The sequence below is a fragment of the Coregonus lavaretus genome (genome assembly GCF_964263955.1).
Source record: "Coregonus lavaretus genome assembly, chromosome: 1".
Taxonomy (NCBI): Eukaryota; Metazoa; Chordata; class Actinopteri; order Salmoniformes; family Salmonidae; genus Coregonus; species Coregonus lavaretus.
In genome coordinates, this window is record NC_139988.1 from 27,292,237 (window position 1) to 27,314,242 (window position 22,006).

Genomic DNA, 22,006 nt, shown 5'->3' on the forward strand with positions numbered 1-22,006 from the left:
GTGGGTGCTCATGGTGGGTGTCTTTTAGGTTCTAGTTTTTGTTGCTAGTCAACTTTCAGTGGACACCCCCATGAGTGTCTTTCAGAACCCCTCCTAAAACTCCACCTGTTTCGTTTTGGTTGTTGGTCAGTGACTATTTGTTAGTTCCCTCTTCTGTTTAAGCGACATTTTTGGTTTTCTTGCTTTTATTTTATTTTTATTTAACCTTTATTTAACTTGCTGGGGAACGTAACAATTTTACAAAGTAATGAAATACACTTGTATTAAGAATTCTATCCTCAGACATTTCTTGATGACCTATTACTGTAACTCAACTATAGTGTTCTTGCATATTGCTAAATCATCTTTATGGAGTCAGATAAACATTTTAATAGGCTAATTGCTTAGTCTTATTACTAGTCACAGGTGAGTTATTTATAATATCATATTTACTGTACAGTGGGGAAAAAAAGTATTTAGTCAGCCACCAATTGTGCAAGTTCTCCCACTTAAAAAGATGAGAGAGGCCTGTAATTTTCATCATAGGTACACGTCAACTATGACAGACAAATTGAGATTTTTTTTCCAGAAAATCCCATTGTAGGATTTTTTATGAATTTATTAGCAAATTATGGTGGAAAATAAGTATTTGGTCACCTACAAACAAGCAAGATTTCTGGCTCTCACAGACCTGTAACTTCTTCTTTAAGAGGCTCCTCTGTACTCCACTCGTTACCTGTATTAATGGCACCTGTTTGAACTTGTTATCAGTATAAAAGACACCTGTCCACAACCTCAAACAGTCACACTCCAAACTCCACTATGGCCAAGACCAAACAGCTGTCAAAGGACACCAGAAACAAAATTGTAGACCTGCACCAGGCTGGGAAGACTGAATCTGCAATAGGTAAGCAGCTTGGTTTGAAGAAATCAACTGTGGGAGCAATTATTAGGAAATGGAAGACATACAAGACCACTGATAATCTCCCTCGATCTGGGGCTCCACGCAAGATCTCACCCCGTGGGGTCAAAATGATCACAAGAATGGTGAGCAAAAATCCCAGAACCACACGGGGGGACCTAGTGAATGACCTGCAGAGAGCTGGGACCAAAGTAACAAAGCCTACCATCAGTAACACACTACGCCGCCAGGGACTCAAATCCTGCAGTGCCAGACGTGTCCCCCTGCTTAAGCCAGTACATGTCCAGGCCCGTCTGAAGTTTGCTAGAGTGCATTTGGATGATCCAGAAGAGGATTGGGAGAATGTCATATGGTCAGATGAAACCAAAATAGAACTTTTTGGTAAAAACTCAACTCGTCGTGTTTGGAGGACAAAGAATGCTGAGTTGCATCCAAAGAATACCATACCTACTGTGAAGCATGGGGGTGGAAGCATCATGCTTTGGGGCTGTTTTTCTGCAAAGGGACCAGGACGACTGATCCGTGTAAAGGAAAGAATGAATGGGGCCATGTATCGTGAGATTTTGAGTGAAAACCTCCTTCCATCAGCAAGGGCATTGAAGATGAAACGTGGCTGGGTCTTTCAGCATGACAATGATCCCAAACACACCGCCCGGGCAACGAAGGAGTGGCTTCGTAAGAAGCATTTCAAGGTCCTGGAGTGGCCTAGCCAGTCTCCAGATCTCAACCCCATAGAAAATCTTTGGAGGGAGTTGAAAGTCCGTGTTGCCCAGCGACAGCCCTAAAACATCACTGCTCTAGAGGAGATCTGCATGGAGGAATGGGCCAAAATACCAGCAACAGTGTGTGAAAACCTTGTGAAGACTTACAGAAAACGTTTGACCTGTGTCATTGCCAACAAAGGGTATATAACAAAGTATTGAGAAACTTTTGTTATTGACCAAATACTTATTTTCCACCATAATTTGCAAATAAATTCATTAAAAATCCTACAATGTGATTTTCTGGAATTTTTTTCTCATTTTGTCAGTCATAGTTGACGTGTACCTATGATGAAAATTACAGGCCTCTCTCATCTTTTTAAGTGGGAGAACTTGCACAATTGGTGGCTGACCAAATACTTTTTTCCCGCACTGTATATACACGTCAAATATATTACTGCCCACTAAAGCAACAAATACATTTCCAATTCACACATGCGTGTTAATACACTCTTGCAAATATATGCACCCACCTAATTATTATTATTAAAAGGAGGAATGAGAATCTCGTTTGTTCAGTGACAGCAACGAAGTTAGCACGTCTAATTTAGAGAACAAAAACGTGAACAGATTGATAGAACATCTGGATTGAGATGAACTCTGTTGGATAGCCGATCTCCTCAAACTTTAGTCCGATCTAGCTGGTCCAGAGACAGCTACAGCAGCGTCTTGTATTAATTCTGAATCACTTGAAGGACCATTAGGGAAATTCATGATCTGAGACGTACCCTGTTAAATGGTTCTCTGTCCCGATGACCTGTTCTCTCTGCTCTAAACAGCTTCCAGAGAATCTCTCTCCTAGCATGGCTGCAAACCATTACTACTGGCAGCAAATGGGGGGACACAAGCACGCACAAGCATGTACAGCACAAACACGCTTGCATACACGCTCGCACACACGAACGCACGCACACACAATAGGGCGGAACACATTGTTCTTTGATTGTTTTAATGTGCTTTGGGGGGTCTTCTCTTTTACAATAGAGAAGAATTGGGTATTTTCTACCAACTCAGAGACTGTAACTATAGATTGGAAATAGTGTTAGTAGCAATTATGACTTAATTGTGAGCACGACAGACAGACAGACAGGTTCTTATGGCCTTTCTTTCTCACTGAGGGAAGTTACTGTTCTAGAGCTGAGAGTTGAGATCCATAAAACTGAACTGGGAACTGTGTCCTTACAGAGGTAGGACTATGGAGGGACAAGGCAGGGGGGCAGCGGGGGATGGGAAGAGGCACATTTAACGGAGGTGATTTGGTGAAGCATACTTACATAATGAATTACCTTGCCTGAGACCTTGTGTCAACACTTCCCTTTCTCTCACCTTGAGTACTTTAGTGATCTGTTCGGTCAGGGTGTCCAGCAGGCGCGTCTTCAGAAAGTCCTCTACTTTGGTCACTCTGCCATCCATGTAGTAGCTACAGACAGAACAACAACACACACAGACACTTCAGAACAGAATACAAGCAACTTCTGATAAATGGACACAGCAAATTCTCCAGTGTTAAAAAAAAACTAAATCAACACTGGAAGTGTTGAGTCTGTGGACCCATATAGACACCGGAACAGTGTTAAATTAACACACTACTTAGTGTAAAGCCTTTCCAGAGTGCCTTGCCTTTCGAGTAAATTATAGAATTACCACCCATGACTGAATTTGTTAGTAACTAGAAATGGTTGTTACATTCATCCATTTTCGGTCCTATGGACTAAGCGAATATGTTATCATAAAAAATAAAATAATTTATTTAGCACAATATCATACGTATTTCATAAGGGCATTTTTTGAGGGCCTAGTTTTACCCTAAGACTGGCATGATATTCATACACATCAATCATGGGTGGTAACGCTACAATTTGCTCGAAAGGCAAGGCACTCTGGGAAATCTTTGAATATAGCTTTACACTAAGCAGTGTGTTAATTTAACACTGTTCCGGTGTCTATACAGGTCCACAGACTCAACACTTTCAGTGTTGATTTAAAACTCTCAGTGTTGTTGTTTTTTTAACACTAAAATCTTTAACTGGTTATAATCTGGTTATCTGACGCCAAACGCCTGATTGCATGCCAAATGCTCTCACTACACGTTACACTTAAACAGAGTATAATTCTCATGAGAAAAAAGGCTGCGTCTATGGTACACACAAACTGAAACTCTTGCAAACGCTTTATAATACAGTCCAGTAATAAACCATTTAGAAATAGTTTGTTCACCAATTAATAATCATTATTTAATATTAACATACATTTACATTTGTAAACGTTAGTAATATATATATATATATATATATATATATATATATATATATATATATATATATATATTGATTGCATTTTTATATAGCGCCTTTTAAGGTGCTCAAAGCACTGTAAGGTATGGGAAATTCACCTCATCCACCACCAATATGTAGCACCCATTTGGGTGATGCACGGCAACCATTTGTGCTCACCACACATCAGCTATCAGGTGGCGAGGTGAGGAGTGATATATGCCAATTAGGAATGAGGGGGATGATTCGGTGGCCATGACGGAAATGGGGACAGGTTGGGAATTTAGCCAGGACATCGGGGTTAACACCCCTACTCTTACAATAAGTGCCATGGGATTTTTAGTGACCACAGAGTCAGGACACCTGTTTAACATCCCATCCGAAAGATGGCACCCTATGTAGGACATTGGGATTTGATCTTAAGACCAGAGGGAAGAAAGTCGCTTTGGATAAAAGCGTCTGCTAAATGGCATATTATTATTATTATTGTTCCATACTGGCTCTCCAACACTACAGTATACAGTATACAGTGGGTATAGAAAGTCACCAACCCCTTTCAAAATGTTCACCTTTTGTTTCCTTACAGCCTGAAATGAAAACACATAAAATCAGACTTTTTCTGTCTTTATTTACACACAGTAACCCACAATATCCAAGAGGAGAACATTTTTCTAAAAAACTCTGAACATTAATTAAAATGAAAACAGTAAAATACCCTATTTGGATAAGTGAACACCCCCCTGAGTTAATACTTGATGGAACCACCTTTTGCTTGAATTACAGCCATGGGTCTCTTTGAATACATCTCTACTAACTTTGCACACCTAGACTGTGCAATATTTGCCCATTCTTCCTTGCAGAATTGTTCAAGCTCAGTCAAATTGCATGGTGACCGCTCATGGACTGCACTCTTCAAGTCATTCCATAGATTCTCGATGGGATTTAGGTCGGGGCTCTGACTAGGACACTCAAGGAAATTCACCTTCTTGTCCTTCAGCCACTGTATGGTTGCTTTGGCGGTGTGCTTTGGGTCATTGTCATGTTGAAATGTGAACCATCTTCCCATTTTCAACTTCCTGGCAGAGGGCTGCAGGTTCTCCTCAAGAATCTGTCAGTATATCGCACTGTCCATTTTCCCTTCTATCCTGACAAGTGCTCCAGTCCCAGCTGAAGAGAAACACCCCCACAACAGGATGCTGCCACCGCTGTGCTTTACTGTAGGCATGGTGTTCTTTGGGTGGAAAGATGTATTGGGTTTTCGCCAGACATATCGTTTTGCATTCAGGCCAAAAAGTAACATTTTGGTCTCATCTGACCACAGCAACATTTGCCACTTGGCCTCCGAATCTACAATGTGCATTTTGGCAAAGCTCAAATGAGACTTGATGTTTTTTTAGGAGTGTTTTTTTCTTCTTGCCACCCTCCCATAGAGGCTAGATTTGTGGAGCGCTTGTGATATTGTGGTCACATGCACACATTGACCAGTCTTTGCCATAAAGGCCTGAAGCTCCTTCAAAGTCGCCATTGGCTTCTTGGTGGCCTCTCTGATCAGTCTCCTCCTTGCCCGGTCATCCAGTTTGGAGGGACGGCCTGATCTATGCAGGATCTGGGTGTTGCCATACGCCTTCCACTTCTTAATAATGGCTTTAACTGTGCTCCGAGGGATAGACAAAGCCTTTGAAATCGTTTTATATCCATCCCCTGACTTGCGCCTTTCCACACTTTATCTCGTAGATCTTTTAATTATTATTAAAGTATTTTTTGCAGTACCTGATCTAAAGCAATCACTATTTACAATTGATAAATTCCATCAACGGTGTATGGGTTTCCCATTGAATTCAGACTGGTTGGGTAGGTTTAGGCTATTATCAATAACGTTATGTCACCCTGTTTTGGGGAATTGACATAGTGGGTTTTGTCACATTTGGCAATGCAACCGATAACACTTTACTTAAAGGGAGTATACAAAAGCCATTCACAACACCGTTATGAAACCAGTCATAACACCTTCATGAGTATTGCATTACCATTTATAAAAACCTTCGTAACACATTTATTCAATATAATTTATAAGGAGTTACATTTCAATTTTCATCAGTAACACAGAAATAGATCTTTATATAAACATTTATTTAGACATTTATATTTTCATAGCCACAGTACCCAACCCCCAAAGTATTATTGTAGGAACACATATTTTTGGCTTAAGTTCGCAGAGAACATGCTGTAGGCCTAACATGACATTTACGATTGGTGCTCAAGGCCAAGGATTCACTGTAGGCCAGGTACTCTGTTTGCTTCAGATCCACCTTCTTACTGTATGTTCTGTACTTACTAATGGATACTGGGTCAAATTGACACAGAACATCAACTGTGGATAGGCTTTTTGAACATAATAGGAGGGTTAAGATAATATTGATAATTGCAAGGGCTGTTTACCCAGTGGCATCCTGCAGCATTGAAAGATCATGAGAGAGGATACAAAACACTCTATGCACACAGTCACTAACTGTTCTGCTCCCAGCCTGTTACGTGAATAGTGTATTAGAGCATGGATGGGCACGGATATATTACAGCACGGATGGGCAACTTTGAAGGGGGCCACAAAGAAAATATTGCTACACATTTTGCCATGGGGCGGGGGGAAAATGAGCAGTTTTACAGCTAATTTCCTGCAATTCTACACATCTTGCCGTTGGGTGGAGAGAAATGTTTGCCGTTTTTAATATGATATCTGAGTGAGAGTGACTTACAAAATCAATGGGGGGCCCCGATTGGTAATTCGGCCATGATTAAAATGTTTAGCTGACATGGGCTAATTAAGTGACTCTCAGTGACTGGCATAACAAGGGAAAGACTACTGATGCATAACTAAATTGCACCTTGCGTATTCTACTATTCGAACAGTCAACAGTAAGTAAAAAAGAAAGTTAAAAAAAGAAACAGCCCTGCGGGCCTACAAAAGGGCCGTCAGTTTCCCATCCCTGTATTAGAGGGTTGGTACTGTGGCAGTAGAAATACACATTTTCACTCTACAATGGGTAAATAAATATCTATTTCAAGGGAATTTCATTTTGAATTAATATGTTATAAAGTTTGTTATGAATGATACTGCAGCACTCATAAAGGAGTTATGAATGCCTTACTGTATGTATACCCCCTTCAAGTAAAGTGTTACCATGCACCGTAAATAGAGTAAGTGATTTGTGAAGTATCTATTTTGTGCTAATGAAGACTTTATGTATTCTATACAAGCCTTTATAAATTGTTTGTTTAAAGTGGGACCTAATTGTAAGAAAACTATAAAATGCTTTACCATCAAGGGTTACCAAAACTGGTAAAGCTTTACCAAACTGGGTTATGATATAATTTATGTATGACCAACTTTGTCAGCCAAAAATACATAGTACACAGTAGTTTTGTAGGGAAGCTGTCTGCTGATCCGACTTCTCCTCTACCTATGGGAATAATTAAAGCGTGAACACATCTGTAGAGAACAGAATGTATCCTCTATTTGGAATTACATTCTTTACCCAGACAATGATGAATCACCTTTCCTCGCATCAGTCGCTTTCTCTTTATTTCTCTCTCTCTCTCTCACTCTCACTCTCTCACTCTCTCTCTCTCACTTGTTCTTCTCTTTCACTCTGGCAGTATCTATATACTGTACTACTCCTGCCTCTTCTCTCTCTCGCTCAATGTTGATCTCTTTCCTCTCTAGCTGTCTCGCTATGGTCTCTCTCTACTTCTCTCTCCTCTCCCACCTCTGTCTCCCCTCTACAATGGTTCTCTCTCTGACTTGTCAGTCTCAGAGCAGTAGAGCAGAGCAGGGATTATGTAGTGGAATGGTTGAGATGTAGATAAATACCAGAGTTTGTCTGAGACAAGTATTAAGATGTTTACTTGCTTTTGTCACGACTTCCGCCGAGGCTGCCCCCCCTCCTGGTTCGGGCAGGCTTCGGCGTTCGTCGTCACCGGAGTACTAGCTACTGCCGATCCCATTCTCATCACTCCACTTGTCATGTCTTGTCAATCACACACAATTGGTGCTCATTCCCCTAATTAGTATGTGTATAAGTGTTCCCTCTGTTCCCCTTCTTTGTGAGTGATTGTTTTGTTGTGAGAGCATGTAGCTCGGTTGAGCTACATTTCACTATGTTATTGCCAAGGTGGATGTTTTCCCTTGTACAGTTTCGTTTGACACTTGGGGCGTTTGATTTATGCAAACGGATTAAACTCTGGACTTCGGTATTTTACCTCCTGCACCTGACTCCTTCTTTCACACCTCGTCACAGAATCACTCACCTGATCTGATATGGAGTCAGCAGGAGAAGACCGCATGCCTGGAGTTGTGGCAAGGGTCCAGGAGCATTCCTCGATGTTGGCCAGCTTGGGGGAAGCAATGGATCGGGTTCTTCAGGTGGTAGAACGCCTGGAGAGGAGAGGATCCGATCTATCGAGACCAGCTGGTCAACCGGATGCAGCCACTTACACCCCAGCCCCTGGAGGGATCCAGATATCCCGGCCACCGGCATTTGATGGGACTGAAGCGCGATGTAAGGGATTCCTACTCCAACTGGAGTTGTATTTCTCCAGCATCAGACCGGAGCCCCGGGAGCGGGAGAAGGTATCCGTCCTCGTTTCCTCCCTTTGTGGGAGAGCCTTGGAGTGGGCCAACACGGTGTGGAACGAGGGAGGTACCACGTTGGAGAACTACGGGGAGTTTGCTCGCCTCTTTCGGGCCGTTTTTGATCACCCGCCTGAGGGTCGAGAGGCGGGCGAACGACTGGTTCATCTGAGGCAGGGGACGAGGACCACTCAGGACTACTCGCTTGAGTTCCGGACGCTGGCAGCGGGGTCCGGGTGGAACGAGCGGGCCCTGATAGACCATTTCCGGTGCCACCTTAGACGTCCGACGGGAGCTAGCGTGCCGGGATGCCATGCTATCGGTCTCCCAATTGGTGGACATGGCCATCCGGCTGGACAATCTGCTAGCAGCCAGAGGACGTCCTGGTAGGGGTCTACCCGTTCCCACTCCGGACGACTCTGACACCGAGCAGATGGAGCTGGGGTGAGCTGCCGGTCGAGAGAGCGCAGGAGGACAGCAACAGTGCCACTCTGGTGGCACGAAGGGACAATCCACCTCACGTCGCAGTCAACGTTCTTTTGGGTCTGGAGGCGGTAGGTAGGGTACTCACGCATCACCCCAGGTAACGAACACCCAAACGTGTTCAGAGCCCTTTGCGGCACACTGTACTTTATCTATCTCCTTTTCCGATCACTTGGTAGGTTCCCAGTGTAAGGCTCTAGTCGATTCAGGCGCAGCTGGGAATTTTATGGACAGGGCATTTGCACACCGTCAAGGCATTTCATTGGTTCCCCTAACCATTCCACTCCCCATCAGAGCACTTGATAGTCGACCATTAGGATCCGGGTTGGTTAAGGAGGTTACGGTACCAGTCACCATGATTACGCAGGAGACACATGTTGAGCAGATCACCTTTATGATTATTGAGTCTCCTGCTTACCCTGTAGTCTAGGGTATCCTGTGGTTAGCCCTTCACAACCCCAATTTCTCATGGCCGCAGAGGGTTCTTACGGGGTGGTCGCGTGAGTGTCCGGGTAGGTGTCTAGGTGTTTCCGTTGGTGCGACCACGGTGGAAAGTCCAGACGGTACCCCCACCGTGCGCATTCCCCCCGAATACCATGATCTGGCGCTCGCATTTTCCAAGATGCAAGCGACTAAATTACCACCTCATCGGGAGGGGGATTGCGCGATAAAACTTTGGGTAGACGCTGTACCTCCCAGGAGTCATGTGTATCCCCTGTCGCAGGCTGAAACGGAGGCTATGGAAAAATATGTCACTGAGTCCCTGCGCCAGGGGTATATACGTCCCTCCACTTCACCTGCCTCCTCGAGTTCCTTCTTTGTGAAGAAGAAAGATGGCGGTTTACGCCCGTGCATTGATTATCGACCACTGAATAATGTGACGGTACGATTTAGTTATCCTCTTCCCCTCATTCCTTCAGTGATTGAGTCAATGCATGGGGCCCATTTTTTCACCAAATTAGACCTCAGGAATGCCTACAACCTGGTGCGTATTTGGGAAGGGGATGAGTGGAAAACAGCATTCAGCACAACCTCAGGGCATTATGAATACCTGGTGATGCCCTACGGTTTGATGAATGCTCCATCTGTTTTCCAGTCCTTTGTGAATGAGACATGCTTGGTTGCGGTGTGGTGGTCTACATCGATGACATCCTGGTGTATTCCGCTACGCATGCTGAGGATGTGTCCCTGGTTCGCAAAGTACTGGTCCGACTGCTGGAAAATGATCTTTATGCCAAGGCAGAGAAGTGTGAGTTTTTCCAGCAGTCAATCTCCTTCCTCGGATATCGCATTACCACCACAGGTGTGGAGATGGAGGGAGACCGCATTGCAGCCGTGCGTAATTGGCCGACCAACCACGGTAAAGGAGGTGCAGCGCTTCCTTGGCTTTGCCAACTACTACCAAAGGTTTATTCGGGGCAACTTCCGCCGAGGCTGTCCCCCCTCCTGGTTCGGGCAGGCTTCGGCGTTCGTCGTCACCGGAGTACTAGCTACTGCTGATCCCATTCTCATCACTCCACTTGTCATGTCTTGTCAATCACACACACCTGGTGATCATTCCCCTAATTAGTATGTGTATAAGTGTTCCCTCTGTTCCCCTTGTCTTTGTGAGTGATTGTATTGTTGTGAGAGCGTGTAGCTCGATTGAGCTACATTTCACTGTGTTATTGCCAAGGTGGATGTTTTCCCTTGTACAGTTTCGTTTGACGCTTGGGGCGTTTGATTTATGCAAACGGATTAAACTCTGGACTTCGGTATTTTACCTCCTGCGCCTGACTCCTTCTTTCACACCTCGTCACAGCTTTAGCAATGTAAACATACACTACCAGTCAAAAGTTTGGACACACCTACTCACTCAAGGGTTTTTCTTTATTTTTACAATGTTTTACATTGTAGAATAATAGTGAAGACATCAAAACTATGAAAGAACACATAATGTAGTAACCAAAAAAGTGTTAAACAAATCAAAATATATTTTATATTTGAGATTCTTCAAAAAGCCACCCTTTGCCTTGATGACATCTTTGCACACTCTTGGCATTCTCTCAACCAGCTTCATGAGGCAGTCAACTGGAATGCATTTAAATTAACAGGTGTGCCTTCTTAAAAGTTAATTTGTGGAATTTATTTCCTTCTTAATGCGTTTGAGCCAATCAGTTGTGTTGTGACAAGGTGTGTGTGTGTGGGGGGGGGGGGGGGGGGGGGGTATACAGAAGATAGCCCTATTTGGTAAAAGACCAAGTCCATATTATGGCAAGAACAGCTCAAATAAGCAAAGAGGAACGACAGTCCATCATTACTTTAAGACATGAAGGTCAGTCAATGCGGAACATTTCAAGAACTTTTAAAGTTTCTTCAAGTGCAGTCGCAAAAACCATCAAGCGCTATGATGAAACTGGCTCTCATGAGGACCGCCACAGGAATGGAAGACCCAGAGTTACCTCTGCTGCAGAGGATAAGTTCATTAGAGTTACCAGCCTCAGAAATTGCAGCTCAAATAAATACGTCACAGAGTTCAAGTAACAGACACATCTCAACATCAACTGTTCTTAGGGGACTGTGTAAATCAGGCCTTCATGGTCGAATTGCTGCAAAGAAACCACTACTAAAGGACACCAATAAGAAGAAGAGACCTGCTTGGGCAAAGAAACATGAGCAATGGACATTAGACCGATGGAAATTTGTCCTTTGTTCTGGAGTCCAAATTGGAGATTTTTGGTTCAAACCGCTGTGTCTTTGTGAAATGCGGTGTGGGTGAACGGATGATCTCCGCATGTGTAGTTCCCACCGTAAAGCGTGGAGGAGGAGGTGTTATGGTGTTGGGGTGCTTTGCTGGTGACACTGTCTGTGATATATTTAGAATTCAAGGCACACTTAACCAGCATGGCTACCACAGCATTCTGCAGCGATACGTCATCCCATCTGGTTTGGGCTTAGTGGGACTATCATTTGTTTTTCAACAGGACAATGACCCAACACACCTCCAGGCTGTGTAAGGGTTATTTTACCAAGAAGGAGAGGGATGGAGTTCTGAATCAGATTACCTGGCCTCCACAATCCCCCGACCTCAACCCAATTTAGATGGTTTGGGATGCGTCAGACAGCATAGTGAAGGAAAAGCAGCCAACAAGTGCTCAGCATATGTGGGAACTCCTTCAAGACTGTTGGAAAAGCATTCCAGGTGAAGCTGTTTGAGAGAATGCCAAGAGTGTGCAAAGCTGTCATCAAGGCAAAGGGTGGCTATTTGAAGAATCTCAAATATAAAATATATTTGTTTAACACTTTTCTGGTTACTACATGATTCCATATGTGTTATTTCATAGTTTTGATGTCTTCACTATTATTCTACAATGTAAACACTTTTAAAAAATTAAGAAAATCCCTTGAATGAGTAGGTGTGTCCAAACTTTTGACTGGTACTGCATGTTTCCCATGCCAATAAAGCCCTTAAATTGAATTGAATTGAAAGTGACAAGAATCGGAGGAAGGCAGGGAGGGAACAGAGAGAGAGAAAAGGAGGCAAGTGAGAGAGAGAAAGAAGGAGAGAGGGAGAGAGAAAGAAAGAGAGAGAGAGAGAAAGAAGGAGAGAGAGAGAGAAAGAAGGTGAGAGAGAGAAAGAAGGAGAGAGAGAGAAAGGGAGACAAGAGACAAAGGGTGCGGTCGTGTGTGTGTGTGTGTGTGTGTGTGTGTGTGTTTGTGTGTGTGTGTGTTTGTGTGTGTGTGTGTTTGTGAGGGTCTAAGCTCCACCACTGAATAACATGTGGCCCTCCAGGGGAATGGGCCCTCAGGATTTACGAGTCCGGCGGGACAGTGACTAAAGTGTGGAGAGCAACACAAATCTCTGTTACCCTCCTGCAGTCTTTGCTCTTTCTTTCCTCCCACTGCTCTCTCTATTTTCTCTGCTTTCTCCATATACTGTAGCTGTAAATAACCTCAGTCCCCTTGCTGAGTGTTCAGTCTTCTGACTACATGGTCTCTATGTCTCTATTCATGTAGCAATACTCCCGCTAAGCCAAAACGTAAGGTTACTTGCGTAACCCCCGGTTCTCTGATATTATGAGTGAGATATCTCACATGAGGGGGATTCACCAGAATCTCAGAAGCTTGAAGAACCAATCACACACGTCTGTCGGAAACAGACAAGTCGAGTGGCGAATAAGGTGAGCCCCTCCCCTCATCATAAAGAGCCACCACTCACCCGCCCTCTGATCATTCTCGATCATGCCGAACTTCCTCAAGCTCTTGCGAGTAGGGAATATTGTAGTGCTATTTGGGTTGTTAGTTGGATTCTTTCCGCCATTTCAAGATTTCTTGATTTTTATTATTATTTGTGTACTTGTTTGACATTTTACTGCATTGTTAGGAGCTGGTAACATAAGCATTATCACTGCACCCGCTATAACATCTGCTAAACTGTGTACACGACCAATAAACTTGTATTTTATTTTATTTGAATGCGGTGAGACATCTCACTCATAATATCAGAGAACTGAGGCTACGCAAATAACCTTAAATTCTCTTTCAGTTATTAGTTTCGATATCTCACATGAGGGATATGGCCAACTCCCGTATCGCAGCATGCTCTCCGTAGCCAGGTAGTCTCAACGTATCAACCCTCAGAGGCCCCGACACTGAGGACAGTATGTACCAAAGAATGTGCAGTGACGTCTAGCCGGTAGAACTTCATAAAAGCCCTCAGGCCTTCCGGAGGCTGTAACCCCTTGCTATTATAGGCCAATATAATAGCTTCCACAATCCGTGATAACCGTTGATGAGAGAGGGGCCTCTCACAAAGGACATAAAAAGTTGGTCTCTCTTGTGCAAAGCTTTCGTTCTATCCAAGTATATGCACAATGCGTGTACTGGATACAAACTGTGGAACCGCTGGGGGGGGAGCGAATGTTGAACTGACATTGCATGCAGCTAACTGATTCACTTTGCGGACGTAAGGGCGACCAGTAAAGCTGTCTTAAAGGAGAGACTGTTAAGGTCTATCAAACTGCTATCTCGGCTGTCTTAAATTTCATCTCCACGCTTTCCAGCGGCACAAAAGTGCTGTGAAATAAGACACAGATCTCATCCCAAAGGTCTGTTTTAGGCTTGCCGATAGCTAGGAGATTATGCATCTCTAGCATCAAATCGACCTGGTAAGCCAGCAGTAGGGACATAACGTTCAATACCCGTACAGAATGTGTGGCAAATACGAAGACCTTTTGGTAGATGGATGCAGAAAGGCGGTCCGTCTTAATAGGGAGAGAAGTGCCTGTCAGCGACGAGGCACTGGGGTTGAGGTGGTTGTCCAGTGATGGCTCACCCACAAGTGGCTTGCCGAGGCCCAGCTTCTTTATGTCCTTGACATTCATGTTGACAAAAAGTCGTCTGGTTTGGATTATTGCCAGTCAAGGGTTTGTCCTAATTGTGTTTGGCTTCCTCCACGCAAACTGGGATAGCAGAGAGGAATTGCTTGCCTGAGATGGTGCGAGAGGGGAGTTTCCTCCGCTCGTACCAGTCCCTCTGTGCTGCCACCCCCAATGGGTTTGGTTCACTCAATGCTGAGTCTGGCCGCTGCCTGTTTGCAGACATCGATGAGCGAATATCTGCCATCCACCATCGATGCCCTGCTTAGGGCAGAAGAAGGCCTAGAGGTAACGGTTGTGCTTCCTCGTCCTCTACCTCCTCCTGGAGGTAGGTCGTGCCCTTGCCATCGTCCTCATCGCCTACTCCGGGGGCCAAGCCCTGGAAATGTGGGTGAAGGTCCTCGCGGTAGCCATCCAAGACGTTGGCTCATGAAGGCTGGGTCTGTGGAGTAGTCTTGCGGCGAGCTAGCCAGTTTAACTAAGCCTTGCAGCTAAGCTAGCCAAGCCATATGACGCTAGCTACAACAGGAGACAAAGGGAAGAAAATGAGTAAAACAACTTTTTTTCCCCGGTAAAGTCACCCAACACAGAAGACGAGAGCAGAAAAACCTGTGCTCGGCGGCATTACCTCGCAGCACACCTGCGAACAGTTGAACAGGAAAACAGATCAAGTCATGCTGAGGAGAGCTTAGAGAAGTACTCTTTGTGAGGAAGAGAGGTGAGATTGATCAGAGGGTGAACGAGTGTCTCTTTATGATGAGGGGAGGTGCTCACCTCATTCGCGGATCGACCTGTCTGTCTCCGACAGACGTGTGTGTGTGTGGTTGGTTCTTTGAGTTTCTGAGATTCTGGGGAATCACCCTCGTGAGATATCGAAACAAATAATCGAAAGAGAACAAAACCACACTATGAGGATGAAGTCAACAGTAGGGAAGTGACAGGGGAAGTTCTGGAAGTACTGGAGAAAGAGAACATCGAAAATATGTACTGTAGGGAGGTGTAAGTTAGCGTAAGCTTGGGAAGGTATATCTGTTATACGTGTGTGTGTGTGTGTTTGCATGTGTTTACATACATGTCTGTGTGTAAGAGGTGTGAACAATTAGTGCTACACTAATCATCCCTAACCTTCTTACCTGAGCTCCCCACAGAGCCAGACCGAGGGAGACTACAGGCATGGTGAACTGTCTGGTCACAGATACACTTTAACATGTGTAACACGTGTTTTGTGTTCCTAACATGTAACATGCTGTTACATGCCAAATCACTCGATTATGTAAACTGTATAAATAAACCAAGTTGTTCAACACAAATCTAATATGTACCATCTATAGGAAGGACTGCTGGATGGATTGGTGCAACTTTCTCTCTATAGAAAAACACAAGACCGGATCATTCACGTAACATGTCTTCAGGTCTTAGGCAAGGTTAGTCATCACGCAAGCGTATTTCGCTGTTGTTCAAAGTGGCACCTTTTCAGAGCTTTTATTGCTTAAAAGTTGGTTTATAGAGGTCAGCCTATCTGTCACGCAGTCTGGCTGGCATGGAACCTAGTCCTGTAGTGTAAAGAGGGTAATTGGCAGGACGTGTGTGTGTGTGTGTGTGTAAGCATATGGTTTGACTTTACCAGTGTGGGTGGTGTTGTGCTAAACCTTCCTCTTCCCAATCCCTTAATTAGCCTGACCTTGGCCTTAACAAGGCCCTGCTCTAGCAGTGTGGTGTGTGTGTCTGCGTGTGCGTTTGTACGTGTTTGCGTGCGTGCTTGTGTGCGCGTGTGTGTTAATGAGACAAATATGTGAATACCTTGGCACGAAACAGTGATATTCCCTTATTTTGAAACTACTGCAGACTATTGCACTTCATTCTGACAGCGATGCCATTTTTTTTCTCTCTCAGAATGTCAACCACAGCCTGCCTGTAAACAATGACCATTACAAACCACAACAACAGGCAGACATGTCTTTAGCCGCTCAGTCACTTCAAGAACGACACCACAAGACAGAATGGGCAGGAAAGCAGAGGAGAGACAGTGTGAGGAAAAGACCAAACCAAAACCATGCCGTTCTTTCAGCAGCTGGTTCTCACTATTGCTTGTATTTTTTTTTTAAGCCATCAAAACATTTCTCCCTGGAAACAGTTTGACTGGAAATAATTTGTATTCTACTTGACAAACTTTAAGAGGTTTTATGAATGAGAACTTGTCTATTGTTATTATTATTATTATTATTATTATTATTATTATTATTATTATTATTATTATTATTATATAGGGAATGTGTGTATGAAGCTAAGTGATACAGGTATGCAGATATAGGATAGAAAAAGGGGTAAAATACCTACTGTTGCCACGTTACAGCATCCACAACCGAACCAGCGTTCTTCATGAACCTGGGTATAAAAACACGATGTTCATCAGCTGATTCACTTTAAAACACTACTGAGATACTAGCAGATTTCTTGTATAAAACAAGGACTTTGATTAGTCTCATATCTCGGCCTCTTGACAAGGTTGTCAATGTTTGTGTGTGTGTATTTCTAACTGTTTGAGCCAAAGAGACACGTGAGAAACAAGACATGAGGACCGGGTAGTCTCAACCTGAAACTCTCCTTATTTGGGGCTTTCTGACCTGTCCAGATTCTTCAATCTAAACAGCTTGTCAGAAAGGCACTCTCACCAGTTAAAGATGTTTAGTCTTGGTTACATCTTTTAAATGACACTGATGTTATCTCCGTCCATTTAGCCTTTGTTTTTAAGCAGACAACTGTGGTAGACACACACACACGCACGCCTGAGACAGAGGCTGTGACCGTGAGACAAAGTAAAACCAGGGGAAAGACCCGGGTAAAGGAGAAGGGAAAGGAGGACCTCCTACAGTATCTCCCTCCTAATTCACAAATGTGTGAAATGGTATTCCAAGACTCTCTAAATCAAAATCATCAGCTCAGCTATAGTAAGTAAGAGTTTTATAGTAGTGAGTATTGCTAATATAAATGTTATATCTGTTGATGTGTACCTGCAGAAAAGCTCTAGCCAAAACATTGACGTCAAGCAGATCTTTTTTTAGCTGCCCTTATTATACTAAACAAAAATATCAACGCAACATGCAACAATTTCTAAGATTTTACTGAGTTCCAGTTCATATAAGGAAATAAGTCAATTGAAATAAATTCATTAGCCTTTAATCTGTGGCTTTGTCATGACTGGGAATACAGATATGCATCTGTTGGTCACAGATACCTTAAAAAAAGGTAGGGCCGTGGATCAGAAAACCAGTCAGTATCTGGTGTGACCACCATTTGCCTAATGCAGTGCGACACATCTCCTTCGCATAGAGTTGATCAGGCTGTTGATTGCGGTCTGTGGAACGTTGTCCCATTCCTCTTCAATGGCTGTGCGAAGTTGCTGAATATTGGCGGGAACTGGAACACGCTGTCATACACGTTGATTCAGAGCATCCCAAACATGCTCAATGGGTGACATGTCTGGTGAGTATGCAGGCCATGGAAGAACTGGGACGTTTTCAACTTCCAGGAATTGTGTACAGATCCTTGTGATATAGGGCCGTGCATTATCATGCTAAAACATGAGGTGATGGAGGTGGATGAATGGCACGCCAATGGTCCTCAGGATCTTGTCACGGTATCTCTGTGCATCGAAATTGCCATCGATAAAATGCAATTGTGGTCATTGTCTGTAGTTTATGCCTGCCAATACCATAACCCCACCGCCACCATGGGGCACTCTGTTCACAATGTTGACATCAGCAAACCACTCGCCCACACGACGCCATACATATGGTCTGCGGTTGTGAGGATGGTTGGACGTACTGCCAAATTCTCTAAAACGATGTTGGAGGCGGCTTATGGTAGAGAAATGTATATGCAATTCTCTGGCAACAGCTCTCGTGAACATTCCTGCAGTCAGCATGCCAATTGCATGCTCCCTCAAAACTTGAGACATCTGTGGCGTTGTGTCACAAAACTGCACATTTTAGAATGGCCTTTTATTGTCCCAGGCACAAGGTGCACCTGTGTAATGATCATGCTGTTTAATCAGCTTCTTGATATGCCACACCTGTCAGGTGGATGGATTATCTTGGCAAAGGGGAAATGCTCACTAACAGGGATGTAAACAAAGTTGTAAACAAAATATGAGAGAAATAAGCTTTTTGTGCGTATGGAAGATTACTTGGATCTTTTATTTCAGCTCATGAAACATGGGACCAACACTTTACTATTTTGGTTCAGTGTACATAAGCATCCTAGAGCTATGCAAAAAAATGCTGCTCTGCCAAATCCATCTTTGTGGAGTGGAAACAAATCTACCATTTAACATATAACAAATCCAACATTTAACCTAACAAATCCACTACTTTTGGCAAGTCCCAATGGTGTGTCTAAGATAGAGGGGTGGAAATGTATATAAGAGGACTCGACAAAGATTATCTGGTCTGTGAGAGAGAGGAGAGAACAGAGAGGAGAGAAGAGAGAGGAGGGGACAGGTGGGACATCGCTCGGCCACCTTATCAATCCACTGACACTCTATACAGCTGACAGCCTATTTAACTAGACCAGGGCCTGGGACCATCAGACTGTAGGCTTCTACATAAACACTGGGCCTGTGTGAGTGTGTGTGTGTGTGTTGCTTAAATCAAATTTCTAAAAGATAGCCCCATTCCATAGTTCAGGACTTTTGTAGTGTGGCCATATATTGACAATGGTGTCAGTGAGGCGACTCACCCATCAAGCAGCAGAATGGCGTTTTTGCGTGGTCGTCCAGCGTTCGGGCCGAAGAGGTGTGCTCGGTTGTAGTAGCGTACAGACTGCAGTAGCGTTCTCAGCAGGGTGTAGTCCTGGGCTAGCTGGGAACTGTTCACTGTCTGACCCATCATGCTACGGTAGCCATTAGGCTCTGGAGAGAGATGGAGAGAGGGATTCAATTAAAGGTCAGGAAAGTGCTATAAACAGTATGATCCACCATTTTACAGTAACCATTCCACTCTGGAGAAAGATGGAGCGCAAATAGCAATCTTTAAAACGAATAGACATTCACCTCGATCTTCATTCAGGTTAATTTGTTAATACATTCTACCAGCTTATTTACCCAGTTAAATCCTGTTTCTGGAGAGCTTGTCTTGGTCAGATAGTTTTCCACCTTGGGGGAGGATCTTTGCTCCATAAGTGAGCAGTTAAAACACTTCAACACCATAACATCATAGACCTCCTCTAGCTCAGTCTGCTGCTAAACACAACTTAGGCAGTACTGCCATTTTCATGTTGTCCTTGAATGGAACCCTAAGTACACAGTATTACAGCGAGACACAGAGTGTGTAATTCTAACACTGTTCAACACAAGCACTGTTAAAGAGGACACCCAGAGTGTGTGAGAGTGTGAGAGAGTGAGAGGTACAGTCCAATATATGTTTCTCTCAGTGCCCAGTAAGGGAGCGATAACTAAGTCGTCATTATTGTAATGCTGCAGGAAGGAGGCCTTGCCAGGAGAATGGGCCAAGATAACAGGGAGGTCCCCCCCCCCTCCCTCTTTCTATCCCTCTCTTTCTCTCTCTCCATCTGTGTTGATGGTCTCAGCCAGAAAGAGGCTCCATTTCCCCCACAAAATAAAACACAGACCCCTATAGTTTCCCCCTGCTGGCAAGACTGCTTGTGTCTGTCATATTGGCAGGGTTTCTAGGGTCGAGGATGCACCACTGAGCAAGTCATCAGCTGTTTACTTCTCCTTTTTAAAACCACTCCATACTTGAGCATCCCTAAATACCTGTCACGCCCTGGCTCTGGGGACTCTAGTATGTTGAGCCAGGGTGTGAGTTTTCATTTGTTTTTCATTCTAGTTTAGTATTTCTATGTTGGCCAGTGTGGTTCTCAATCAGAGGCAACGTGTATCAGCTGTTGCTTGTTGTCTCTGATTGGGACCCATACTTAAGCAGCCAGTTTTCCCACAGTGTTTGTGGGATCTTGTTCCTGTATAGGTTTGTGGTTTGCACCTTTGGACGTCACGTTATCGTTTTTGTTCGTGTTATCATTCAGATTAATAAAATATGTTCACCTTCCACGCTGCGCCTTGGTCCTCTGTACCCGACGATCGTGACAGAAGATCCCACCAAAACTGGACCAAGCAGCGTGTCCAGGAGCCATCGCCAGGGGAATCTCTAGCGGATCGCCTTTGCAACCTCGACTGGGCCAAGCCAAGTGAAGAGCAGAAAGGTTGGACTTTGGAGCAGTGGAGTAAGAGTCTCGACTGGGCCAAGCCAAGTGAAGAGCAGAGAGGTTGGACTTTGGAGCAGTGGGGTGAGAGTCTGGCGAGAGATATGGAGGACTGGTCCACGGGGAGGAGAGACACCCAGAATTTTTTTAGTGGGGGGCTCACGCCGTGGACGACGGGGCAGCAGGAGGCCGCGATAGAGCGGTCCAGCGGGTTGGCAGAGGAGGCCGCCAGGTTAAGGGGGCCACTGGTCACAAAGGGGAAGGAAAGTGTAGAGGCACGGCGAGAGGTACTGGGGTGTGTTACTAGTCCGGTCCGGCCCGTTCCTGATCCCCGCGTAGGGCCAGTGGTGTGTGTCCCCAGTACGGTCCGGCCTGTTCCTGCTCCCCGCATCGAGCCTGTGGTGCGCTTCGCCAGCCCGGTCCGGCCCGTTCCTGCTCCCCGCACCAAGTCAGTGGTGCGCTTCGTCAGCCCGGCTCGGCCCGTTCCTGCTCCCCGCACAAAGTCAGTGGTGCGCTTCGTCAGCCCGGTCCGGCCCGCTCCTGCTCCCCGCACCAAGTCAGTGGTGCGTTTCGTCAGCCCGGCTCGGCCCGTTCCTGCTCCCCGCACCAAGTCAGTGGTGCGCTTCGTCAGCCCGGCTCGGCCCGTTCCTGCTCCCCGCACCAAGTCAGTGGTGCGCTTCGTCAGCCCGGTCCGGCCCGCTCCTGCTCCCCGCACCAAGTCAGTGGTGCGGTTCGTCAGCCCGGCTCGGCCCGTTCCTGCTCCCCACACCAAGCCAGTGGTGTGCGTCGTCAGTCCGGCACAGCCCGTGCCTGTTCCACCGGTGCCTGGTTCGGCGCGGGTCAGCTGCTTCACGCCGGAAGTAGAGCAATCCGCTCCACCAGTGTGCAGTCCAGCTCCGGTCAGCAGGGCCAGACCGGACCAGGGGTTCTTTGGGGGGTTAGAGAGGGAGTGGGGATCATGCCCGGAGCCGGATCCGCCGCCAAGGCGGAGTGCCCACCCGGTCCCTCCCCTGTGGTGTTTGGTTGGCGCGGTCGGAGTCCGCGCCTTTGGGGGGGGGTACTGTCACGCCCTGGCTCTGGGGACTCTAGTATGTTGAGCCAGGGTGTGAGTTTTCATTTGTTTTTCATTCTAGTTTAGTATTTCTATGTTGGCCAGTGTGGTTCTCAATCAGAGGCAACGTGTATCAGCTGTTGCTTGTTGTCTCTGATTGGGAACCATACTTAAGCAGCCAGTTTTCCCACAGTGTTTGTGGGATCTTGTTCCTGTATAGGTTTGTGTTTTGCACCTTTGGACGTCACATTATCGTTTTTGTTCGTGTTATCATTCAGATTAATAAAATATGTTCACCTTCCACGCTGCGCCTTGGTCCTCTGTACCCGACGAT

General features: G+C 45.1%; 1 pseudogene across 1 annotated transcript in view; it reads right to left on the reverse strand.

Moving 5' to 3' along the window:
• Nucleotides 1-22,006, reverse strand: part of LOC311126661 (inactive heparanase-2-like) — a 131,015-nt pseudogene that overhangs the window by 40,523 nt on the left and 68,486 nt on the right. Inside the window, exons 5-7 of the transcript in view lie at nt 19,140-19,311; nt 16,740-16,787; nt 2,989-3,082 (exon numbers count right to left, since the gene is read on the reverse strand). The product of the transcript in view is annotated as an inactive heparanase-2-like (transcript). The remainder of the gene's footprint in view (nt 1-2,988; nt 3,083-16,739; nt 16,788-19,139; nt 19,312-22,006) is intronic.